The sequence below is a fragment of the Vidua macroura genome, chromosome 3 (assembly GCF_024509145.1).
Source record: "Vidua macroura isolate BioBank_ID:100142 chromosome 3, ASM2450914v1, whole genome shotgun sequence".
Taxonomy (NCBI): Eukaryota; Metazoa; Chordata; class Aves; order Passeriformes; family Viduidae; genus Vidua; species Vidua macroura.
The window spans coordinates 83,211,579-83,224,092 of NC_071573.1; the positions used below are offsets into that span (position 1 = coordinate 83,211,579).

The 12,514-nt window shown below is 37.0% G+C and overlaps 1 long non-coding RNA gene across 1 annotated transcript; it reads left to right on the forward strand.

Moving 5' to 3' along the window:
- Positions 1 to 85: 85 nt before the first annotated feature.
- LOC128805178 (uncharacterized) lies at positions 86 to 11,261 on the forward strand. Its single transcript, XR_008436314.1, has 3 exons — positions 86 to 134; positions 9,261 to 9,340; positions 11,115 to 11,261. It is a non-coding gene; the product is annotated as an uncharacterized LOC128805178 (long non-coding RNA).
- Positions 11,262 to 12,514: the final 1,253 nt, after the last annotated feature.

Here is a 12,514-nt window from a genome sequence, read left to right on the forward strand (position 1 = left end):
CGTGGCCTGCCTGTCTCAGCCCTGGAGTCCGGCCGCACGCTGAGCTCAGGGTCCGGGTGGCAGAGCTCACCATCACCTGGGTCACCCGAAACCACCGCCCACGCTTTTGCACTTCCTATTGCTATGAATTCCATGTAGGTCTCTCAAAGTGTTTTGCTGTTTAACTTATGCCTCTTTAAACTTTTCTTACCTAAAACATAGCCCCATACTAGCCACTGTGCAGAAAATTAACTCTATCCCAGCCAAAACCAGCACAATATCTTAAGAGGAAATGGGATCATGAAACTTCTTTTAACAGTGCATTGGAAATAGAATCTGCCTTTTAGTGGAAACTCCGTGAGCCAAGCTCACCAGTTAATAAATTATCCTTATATGAAAAATTACGTTCTCTACACAACTGTGCTGAAAAGGCTGTGATAAGCCTTCTTGGCCAGAAATGGAGTATATAGAGGCATAGAATCAGAATAATTTTGGCTGGAAAAGACCTTTAAGATCATTGATTCCGACCATTAACTCAGCACTTCCAAGTCCACCATTCAATCATGTTGTTCAGTGCCACATCTACACGTCTTGTAAATTCTTTCTGGGATGGTGACTCCACCACTTCCTTGGGCAGCCTGTTCTAATGCTTGACAGCCTGAAGAAATTTTAACTTGGTTGAGAAGGCTGAGGAGGGAGGACAGGAGAGATAAAAAATGCGTAATGAAGTCAGATGCATTAGGTGCAGTTAGGCTTATCACAATACATCTGGTTTTTAAGTAGAGGGTGGTCAATCTTTCTGAACACAGAAGTATTCAGATGTGACAAAATACGCTTTTATAACCCTCATCCCCATTTCTTGGACAATCTAAACAGCATTATTTTGATAATGCTCTTCAAAAAACTTTTTTTTGAAGATCAATATACATAGTGGAAAATTTCTGAGCTACTACACATTTTCTTCTTTTTTTGGGGGGGGGGCTTGGGTTTTTTTGGGGTTTTTTTGTTGGTTTTTTTGGTTTTTGTTTTGAAAGATTTGCCTTCTGAACTACAGAAAACTGTTAACACACTGGAACTTTCATTTTAGTCTTTAAATGATAAAAATGAATTAGATGGAATAAGTTAGAGAGCATTTTTATTCTGAGAGCACTACTTATTTCTCAGTGAAACTCAAGGAGAAAAAAAAAAAACAAACTATTCTCCAATCTTCTATAACTGACATAGCAGCAGCTACCCTGTCATTTCCTGTGCATCTTTTGTGCACGTAAGTAATGCAGATGCTTTGCAAACTGGACACTCATTATGTATATTGGAACATCCATGTTTTCATTTAATCTTTTCAGCTAAGACTGAAATAAAAGATTCAGAGACATCAGTGCTTTTACCTGCAAGCCTGTCACCTGTATGCAGAGAGCTGAATCTAAAAAGTAGAATTAGGCAGGGGCAACATTATTACTGTTCTGGAAAAGAAAGTGGCTTTGCTTTTTCTGAGAGTACCAGTTCTGCTTGCAATTATAGACTTATTGAGAGGCGCCTAAAACTACGGAGGCCTTCAACCGTTAGGCAGCTGCCTGGAGAGATGTTTTTCACTTTATTGTTTTGTACTTAAACTACATTAAAAAAAAAGAGAAGAGCTGTATAAATTCAGTTTTAGATGCACTGTTCCCATTTTTATATTTTTTTAATTTGGAGCTAGCAGTAGTTAGAAGGAATGTTTCTTAAACTTGCAAGTTTAAGTAACTTGCAAAGTTACTGTGCACCACTTTGAGAATACCAACCAAAGTACAACTTACTACAGTTTTTAGGTTTGCTTTTAAAATAAGTTGAAGCATCCCAATATCTTCAAGGTGGAAGAAAGCTGGTGTACCCCCACCATTAACAGAGCACCTCTAACAAACTTTTTTATTCATATTTCATCTGAAAGCAGCAAAATTTAGGTAAAATCAACTGCAGAATCACTGAGATGTGTGTTCCTGTTCTACTGAAGAACACTTTTCAAAAATAATGTGTAGAACTTACATTAACTTTATTCAGTGAGTATTCCCAGTAATTACATAGAATCATAGAATCATTAAGGTTGGAAAAGACCTTCAAGATCATCAAGTCCAATCTTCGGTTAATTTGACCAGGGTCTAATTAACAGCACCCTGTTAATTAGACCATGGCACTGAGTGCCACATCCAGTTATTTCTTGAACACCTCCAGGGACAGTGACTCCACCACCTCCCTAGGCAGCCCATTCCAATGCCTGACCAACTTTTCAGTGAAGAGTTTCTTTGTGACATCCAGGCAGCATAATCTAACATACTTTTTTTATAAATGAACAATGTCTGTGTGCACATGCATTGGTGTATGGTGCAAATTCATGTTATATCCAACAAATTAAAAATAAGCTATCCAGACATGGGGTGATTAGCACTTACGTAACCTCAACAGTGAAATGAAGCTTCAGTTTGAAATAAGCAGTTTGTAGTTTGTGAAGAAAGATGATTTTACTAGTTGCACATAAATTATTTTGATCTTTTTATGAATATTTCTTTTGGTCTCAAGAACAGTCAAAGGATATCTTTGTGCCAAAAAGTCATACAAAATAATTAGCTGCTTTTGTTGTTAATTAAACATAAAAGCAGTGAGGTGTTTAATCACACTAGAGGTCACGAGTTCTCAGTATTTAACCAATCCACATGCTGAATGATTTCAAACAACTGAGTGGTCGACTAAGAGCAAAGCCAAACAATACAGGCTTCAATCAGTTTTAAAAGTAAGTGGATTACATTACTGTCAAACAGGCATGCCCTGCTTTTAGTGGATGGTTACAGTATCAGCAACAATTTGAGCATGGAAGAATATATTTTCATTTGGAGAACTACAGGCTGTTAGAATTTATAAGACATCTTTATATTTTAATGCATGTCTTCTTGCCTGAGAACTAGAAGTGTCTGAAAACATATGAAACATGCTGTCTTAACTATCATTGCTGCAATTGTGTTTAACTTAGATGGGGCAAGAGATACAGTGTTTTTAAAAAGCATGTGAAAATCATGAGCAAAAGCATCAAAATCTTCTCATCTGACCCTTTTTTTCCTGTGTTTCAGTGCTATATTCAATTAAAAATAAAAAAATTGGCAGCATGACTCTTCATTACTCAGCATCAAGCTGTTTTCAAAACAGATTATAATGTGTTTTTGATGGGTCTATTTTCTATGTAATTCTGATGGGACCAATATGGCTCAAGCAGTCCCTTTGAGCATCATCTGCAATTCTAAACAAATCATCTGATCCAGGATGTTCAGTGAGTTATGCAATGACATCTTTTTTTCTGTTCAGAAACAAAGCATTATCATCAGGAAAAAAAAGGATCACATTTCAGAGTCTGATGCAATGAAAACCTTGTTCTATAAAAACAATATAAAAAGTTAGACATGATACAAGAAGAACAAGGAAACTAAAAAACTTGTTACCATTTATAGGCACCATACCACTTATGAATAGATACTTTATAGTGCTTTGTCATCACTTACATAAAATTAATGACAACAGATTCCATTCCTTTCTATACAGTATATCCTGAGAAAAAAATAAAACCTTTATCTCAAAGAATTTCACTGTCTGGGAATCAGTACTGAAAGATTCTCACTCCACTAGGTATTAAAAACAATAAAAGCATGTTAGCAAGTAGTCAGAATGATACTTAAAAATTAATGTGACAATATAGCAGATAATTTTCTGCATTTAAATTTCATCATTTATCTAAGGGTAACAAAACAGTGTTGTGAGACCTTCCTTGTATACATCAAGAGATGTCTGAGAAGGAAAAACATATAAAGAGTTTTCATTTAATTTAGTACTTTTTATTGTAGTTCCACAAGGTTTTCTTCATGAAGTTCTTAAAAAGGCAGAGGTAAACGAGTAATTGCTATGATATAGCTGTCCTAGGATATAAAACATACTGGTTACACTTCTATACACAGAACTTTAACCAAACAACATATGAGCAGTCCTTGCTAACTGCCTCATAATATAGAAAATTGAATGCATTAAAATATCCACATTATTGTAATTGAATCCTGAGACATTTTGATTAGTATTCCTCTGTGCAAGCATGAGGTGTCAGCTGAATCATGGGTTACAATGTCCATTTTTTTCTGTTGACTCAGCTGGATCAGGCATAAGTTTCAATGAAGTGAGTTTCATTTCCTGGAGTGTACTGACTTAATCACACTTCACACACTAGAAAAGCCAGGTGCCCACTTAAGACACAGTGGTTGTGCTATTGCTTCTAGCACCTTGCCTGTGTAACCAGCTTAGAGCTTAAAGGATACAGAGTAAATATTTTTCTTCAGGTAGTTTGCACCTTGTTTCCCAAAGGAGCGTTGCACCCAGCAATCACGGTGGCGTTATGGAAGAGATTTATCTCAATACCTTTTGCCAAAAATGCTCTGCTTTGGGTGAAATTAAATAGTCTTTAGGCTACAGGGAGCTTTAATACGGTGAAAGAGTATTTAGCAGGCAGGAAGATGAGGTCTCCGATTTTGATTCCCTGGTCCAGATAGCATTTATTTTTCGTTAGAGACAACTGAAATTTGCCCTGTTTTCAGATAAGAAATCAAATTACCTTCATTTGAGGGGTTATATATGATTTCATATGACATGCAAATGTGGTACTTCAAGACATGGTTTAGTGTTGGGCTTGGCAGCATTGGGTGAATGGTTGGACTCAATGATCTTAAGAGATCTTTTCCAATGATTCCAAATGATTCTATGATCCTGTGCTGTCTCATCCAAAGAGTCATTCCTTCGATGGAAGAACTGTAATAGCAGTATTATCTTAGTGATAGTCTTAGTTAAGTGGGACATAGGATTGACTAGATGCCTTCTAGAAGTTCTTTCAAACCAAACTAAACCAAACCAAACTCAGTATTCTGCTCTGACATTCTACCTGACCACCCAAAGACAGACTGTAACCTGGTGAATTGGGTTGTAAGGTGAAAGAGATGGGCTTTAACACTGACACCAAAGTGAAAGGCCTTTGTGTGTGCCAGCCCTCTGACCTACTGAGTTATTGAACAGAAACTGGTTAACATAGCTATTATCTATATTTTGTAATAATTTTGGTATTCCAGATGTAAAACCACAGGAGAGTTTTTGGAGGTTGTTAGCTATATATGGACATACGTCTGATCTACACTGGAGGAAATAGCAAGCATGTGGTCTGGCAGTCTTACACACAGGTAAGACTTTTGATTAATGCAAGAATCTCCCCCATGGCACCTGCCTTTGCCAGTTTCATCCCTCCCAGGATGAAACTCCCTCAGCTGTAGTGCTGAGAAGTCCCCTACTAAAAAAATCCACAATCTTTGCACTGCATAGCAACATGGAAGCTGTTTTAAGGACCTGTGCCATATTGTGGCACTGTCATGGTCATGCGCTGGCATGTTAGGCTAGGTGCACACATAAGTAGTGCGTAATAAATCTATTCTTATAGACTGAGCAGTCCAGTTTAGTATTCAAAGTTATGTTAATGTGTTTCTTCAAAACGACCATGTTGTACTGCTCTTGTAGGCGAAGAGAGGGAGTGCCATCTGCTCAGCCATGCAAATTGTTACCATTTCATTCACTTAAAATGAGTTTTGTCAGTTTGTTCTAATTGTAAATAGGTCCAACTGAATTTAACAAGCTTAAACCATTAATTCATTCATTTTTCCAAGTGCAAAATGTAGGCTTCAGGTTAATTTTAAAAATGTAGATTCTTGAAGCCCAGAATTCCTTGTATCTGGCAACTGTGTAAAGAAGATTGGAGAAGGAAAAAACACTCCTCAGAAAAACTTAAATATTTTAGACTAGTAAAAGGAATTTCTGATGTAAGTGCTGTATAAATAGAATAGGTCATTTATAGATATATCCATGTACAAATATATATAAACATACATGCTTTTAGACAGATGGATAGATAGATACAGAAGTGACAAGGTAGCCAGGTTGTGATTAAGAGGCAAAGAAAGTATTTTCATTTATCTGATGAATATGTTTCAACTGTAACAACAGGCTTCCTAAGATTTCCTTTACATGAAACTTTCCTTCCCTCAGAAAAATCCCTACACATATCCTGGGTCAGTGGTTACTCAACTTTACAGCTGAAGGGCTGTAGATAATTCTAACAGATCAAGGTAGCTGTAATCAATATTGTATCTGCTTCGAAACTCTTAACCTGTGCTCCGTGGCTCCAGGCACTTATCAGGGAAGGGCCACAGACCGACATAAATCCTTTCTCCCAGCAGCTGGGCTGTTGCTTCAGAGAAGAAGAGCATCTGCTTGCAGCATGAGAGGGTCACATTACCATGGTTCCCATGCTCGATATAAAATAGTGGTGATATACAAATGCACCAGTAGGTACAAATGAAGATGCCATTTAAAAGTTGCATGATGTGACTCAAGTGATACAATTTAAAATTCAAATCAGTCTGTACCAGTTATGTCCTCATGCAGCTGTCCAGAAATCTGAAAGTCCATATGTGGGACTCAGGTTGCACATTAGAACTAGAAAGATTGGGCTGTGCATATTTTAAGGGGAGAAAATTGCATGTGCCCATAAGTTGCTACAAATAGCCATTCCATAGGAGGTTTTAAGAGGTAATCACCCATCTGCTAAAATATCTGTATTGTCTTTAATCATGTTTCTGCTGAATGAGTAGAAAACATAAAAAAAAATGTATTAAAAAAAAAAAACAAAATAACATCCCCCCTCCCCCCAAAAACCCCACAAAACCAAACCAAAACCAGGATTGCTAAGCCATATAATTATGAGGAAAACAAGCGATTAAAAGGAATTGGCTGCAATAAAAGTAAACCTAAATTTTATTACTTGTGTAATTTTGGGACTAGACATAGCTGTCATGACTTACAACAACATAAAACCCCTTTTAAAGGGAAGGACACTTCATTTAAATCCATAGAAACTACTGTATAAGTGTAGTTTATAAAATGAACTAAATTCAATTCTAACTAAGTTCTATTGAGTTTAGTTCTAACGAAATTCTAGACTTTTGTTAAGATAATTCACTGTTTGATCTTTCAGTTATGTAAAATATATGCACAGTTCTTCATTTCAGCTGTGACATTCATTTGCTCTCTAAGCTTGATTGACTCTATAACTTCTTGTCTCAAGGATTTAGGAAACAATGAAAGCAGCAGAGTGAAATTCTTATGTAGGCTACTTGGATAATTCATATCTGAGAATAAAGAAATACGAGTTCTGTGGAGTACATGTGATACTTGATATATGTGCTTTATATATAATTTCCTTAAGGTCTGTAAGAAAATTAAATTGAAGTTTAATCAGAAGTTTTGCTCCAGACTGATCTGTGAGAACGTAAGGTGAAATTGGATAAAGAAATGTATTTATGGAGATGATCCTCTTGTATTCCCATGCACCTTGCATTTGGAGAGGAGTTGTTTTCCAATTGCATAATTTTTGTTTCTTCTTCAACTCTAATATTTTATTTATGCTTTATTCCCATATCTGACACACAGATAATGTGCAGGAATACATTGAGAGCCATGCACATATGAATATCATTCTCTCAAGAGAAAATGTATGTCAAATAAGTATGCAATGTGGCACATTTGTGACCAGGGCAGGCAGTTTTAAGATGCATGACTTGATTATTTCAAAACCAGATTCCTTCAAAGATACCAAAGGCAGATATATGTCAAGATAAAAGCTACATGAGTTAGAGTGTAAAAGGGCAACCTAAACATTTTTCAAAGTATTCAGAAATCTGTTTGTTTGTATTCCATACCTCAGAACTAGCCAGACTGGATTTTTACTACACTTTGATAATAATTTATAGTTGGGTAATGAACAAACATGAACAATATTAGCACAACAGATCATGTTCTTAAACCTCTGTGTGTCATAATAGAAATTAAATACCTTCTCAACCAGAATTGTGGCCATTGCAGGTGAGATTCTATTAAAAAAAAATGTTTTCCTCTTTGTTTCCTCATTTGAAATATTAATCTATGTAGCCCTCAGAACACTATTCCTTGCTATTAAATGTCTTCATTTAAAATGCTTCAGCTTTTAAATGCTTCAGACTGTCCAGAGTTTTTGAAGTACTGTCAAATTTTGAAGAAACCTGTGCTGCCACTGGCATTTCTTCATATGCTAAGAAACCCTCTCTTCCTCATAAGGAATTACTTCTACACTTGTTTTCAGGGCTAAAAGTTGTTCTGCCAATATTCATGAAGATGAACCTGTCCTTGCTACTTACATTTTATTTGTGGAAAGCGGATCAGATAGACTGCCTGAATGCTCTGAGAGTTCGTTCCGTTTAAAGTCAATACGGAGCCAAAGAGATGGTCCCAATGTCCCACAGATCATTCCTTGGACTGTCAATCAATATATTTCACCTGGGTCTCTCTAACTAGTAAGTCAAGTAGCAAGTAACACCAAGGAGGGAAGCACACATTGGAAACATAATGAACATCTCAGTAAGTGAGACCAAGGGTCTATCTAGCCCAATTTTGTCTCTCATATAGTGCAGTGGGAAAGGCCTGTTAGAATGTTTTTTAGAGTTTATTTGCTGGCATGTATTTTCTCCATTGTGTGCTGTTTCAGCTTGTAGACACTGTTGAGCTCTTCATTGCTGCTGTAATGATCATCCTTCATTCCTGGTCAGTATTTTTTTCCTGTACTGCATCCAGCTCTGGGGTCCTCAGCATAAGAAATACATGGACCTATTGAAGCAAGCCCAGAGGAAGCCGCCTCTAAAGATGATTAGAGGGATGGAGCACCTCTCCCATGAGGAAAGGCTGAAAGAATTGGGTTTATTCAGCCTGGAAAAGTGAACACTTTGAGGCGACCTAATTGCAGCCTTCCAGTACTCAAAGAGAGTCTACAAGAAAGACAGAGAGGGACTTCTTATAACAGCCTGTGTTAATTGGACAAGGGGGAACGGTTTCAAACTAAAAGACAGTAGGTTTAGATTAGATATCAGGGGGAAGTTCTTTACTGTGAGGGTGGTGAGGCACTGGTACAGGTTGCCCAGTGAAGTTGAAGATGCTCCATCAAAGTCAAGTTGGATGGGGCTTTGAGCAACCTGGTCTAGTGAGTTCCAACCTCCCTGCTGTGCCTGCACGCGGCGGGGGAGTTGGAACTAGATGATCTTTAAGGCCCCTTCCTATCCAAACTATTCTACAATCTTATGATTCTATGATCCTTCTGTTTTGCTTGTATATTTTTGGTAAGAATGTGCCATTGCTTCAATTTTATTGAACAGAGTGAGACAGGAGATCAACCACGGAGTGAGGGAACTAAACTTTTGTCTCCAGCTTCTCTACTAGCACCCTATCTAATGAGGTCAGTTACCCTGTTTTACCCATGTGATTAAGAAAAATACTGATTAGCAACTTACTTGGTCTTAAGTTTTGCCAATTTTTTTTAACCTAGTTGCTTTCATAGATGTTCATTTATTTAGCCTTCTTCCGTGTGGTAATACTTATTTCCAAGATCATCCACTAGGTTTTCTTGTCGGTTATGTTCAAAGAAAAATGCAGTTTATACACATAGTCTTTACTAATATAAGTAATGTTTTTTAACCATATCTCCTTCCAAGTGTTACTGATCATAGTCAAGATGATTTCAGCTAATTGTCCACAGGAGATAAGTCACCTGATAGCCATTGGACACTCCATTAGCAGAAAATACCAAACCCTTTTAAATTTAGATTGTAAGAGTAAGAAAGATAGTAAGATGAAACTGTCTTCAATAAAGAAAAAGAGAGGAGTTCAATAGGGCTGACAGAGAATTTGAAGCAACAAAGAATTTGGAGACATCAAAGAGGAGTTGGTTTTTGTTAATTTGCCTTTCTCAAAAGTGGCTGCTTTCCATTTTTATTACCCTCAAAGCTCATCAACTAAATTTTACAGAGCCTTACTTCACTTTTTTGATAGAGGACTTATTTTGATTGGTTGAAATTATGCATATTTTTTTTTTCTCCTTCTTTGGTGAAATGACAGCTGTAAGTCAGGCTGCAGCCATATACAATATCACTATTTATATTTTCCAAAAATATATATATTTATGCATCAGAGATGTTAATTCAGTTTTGAAAAACTGGGTGCTTAGATAAATTGGCTATAAATTGAGTAGGTTTTTACATGTGTCCAAACCACTATTCCTCAAACCTAAATTCTTTGCATGTTTCCAGGAGATTTATATTTTTCTAACAGAACTCACAAGATACTACACCATTTGTAATTGAAAGAATTGCTATTGAGTACTGTGTCAAATGTCATCCCATACAGATTTTCTATGCTTAAATTACAGTTGCATGACTTTAATGCAGTTAGTTCGCACCACAAGGCTAAGAAAGCCCCTGTGAAATATCTAAGTAGCTCACAGAAACCTTGCAAAATCCTGCCAAATATGGGAAACTCTAAAAAAATAATTCAATTTTCTCTGAATGAATTAAAAGATTATGTAAATTTTCTTGAAAATAAAACTTTATAATTAAAAAACTGATAAGTCCTTCACTATAAAATCATAAATGCCACTCAAATTGGACTTTTATAAGGGCTTAGACAGTGAGATTTCAAAGGAAATAATTTAAAGGAAATATTGAGTTATTAATATCAGAAAATCATGAACATTCGATTGCTAGGTGACTAAAACAGTTCAAACTAAAATGAAAAAAATATAAAGAATGTGTTTGTATTTTCATTTTAAAACAAAGAAACAATAAGATTATAAAATAATTTTGAGCCTCCACAAAACCTACAGGGTAAATCTGTGCATTGGAAATTTTCACATCCTGTTCATTATTTTCCCCTAGTTTGATTCTTGATTTCTGGGATCACCTAGAAGCTAAATTTTCTTGCAGGATGATTAGCACATAGAACAATCTGCTAAACATTTCAAAGAAAGAAAAATAAAGTAAGAACTCATGCTTTTGGTAGCGAGTTCTTTAATGTCTTAGTTATAAATACTGCCAAAAAACATGTGACAGAAATTATAAGGGTAAATGCACCTTTGATTGTGAAAGATGCTAAAAATATTTGATAGTTGTGATGGTTGACCTGGGCTGGGTGCCAGGTGCCTTCCAAGGCACCCTATTTTCTTCCCTCCTTGGCAGGATGCAGGTGGAGAAAATAAGAAGCAGGAAAACTCATGATTCAAGGTAAAGGCACTTTAATAAAGCAAAACCAAAGGTTGTACATGGATGCGAAGGAAGACCAAAAGATTTCTTCTGTACTTCCCATCAGCAGGTGATATCCAACCACTTCACAGGTAGGGCTTTAGTATGAATAGCAGTTGCTTTGCAAATGCTGTACTAGAAGTTCCATCCCTCCTTCTCTCAGCCTTTTTGCTGAGCAGATGTCCTATGGTATGGATATCCCTGTGGCTACTTTGGGTTAGCTGTCCTGGATATGTCCCCTCCCAAGACCTTGCCCACCCTCAATCTATTGGGTGCAGTAAGGGAGTCTTAGAGGGACAACACTGGTGCTATGTTATCAACACCTTTCTAGATCCCCTACAGTGCACAGCACTATGAGGGCTGCAGTGGGGAAAGCTAGCCCTGTCTCAGACACACCCAATACAGTAGCATCTCATTTTAAAGTATGTTTTTTAATCTGTTGAAACAGGTCATTGTCTTCTGATGTCTAATATTAAAATAAACCCCCAAGGCCTCATAAAAAAGTGTTTTCTTGTTTAAATAGTCACTAATAATAACAACTGAAATTACCATCAAGACTCTGAAACTGTATAGAAGTAACTGTAGAAACTTCTTCTATAGGAACTGGAAACAAGAATTGTTACAATTCCTTTCATTGTTTTCCTTTATGCCAAGTCTCTGCGCAATATGTTTAAGCCCAAAAACATGCTACTCACGTACAATTGAACTGATTAAAAAATAATGATACGCATTTGTAAGATCAAGGCAAGCATCCTTTCTTTTAAAAAATAAAAACATTACTGCAAAGACTTAAATGTAAACAGCCAGTTGGATGAAAAAGAGCTGAACCTGCTTTTTTGATACCATTTTCTGGGAGGGTTATTTCCAGTCACTTCAGCTACGGGTCAGTGAATAAAAAGTGTCTGCCCCTCCTCTTCCCCTCACGAGGAAGTTGTAACTGCAGTGAGGTCTCCCCTCAGTCTCCTCCAGGCTGAACAGACCCAGTGCCCTCAGCTGCTCCTCACACAGCTTCCCCTCAAGGCTCTTCACCATCCTTGTTGCCCTCCTTGGACACTCTTGAATAGTTTAATGCCTTTTTTACATTGGGTTGCCCAAAGCTGCCCCCAGCACTCGAGGTGAGGCTGCCCCAGTACAGAGCAGAGCGGGACAATGCCCTCCCTTGCCCAGCTGGTGATGCTGTGCTTGAGTTAACAAAAGTGAGGTATTACTAGCCATCTTAATTAAATCCCCCTTCATAAATTCCTTGCAAAATCTTTATGACAAGTAAGGATCAGCCAGGAATCTCCTGTGAATTTAAAAGAAGGGGAGAAGGAAGAATACAGAAATTTGAAAAGTAA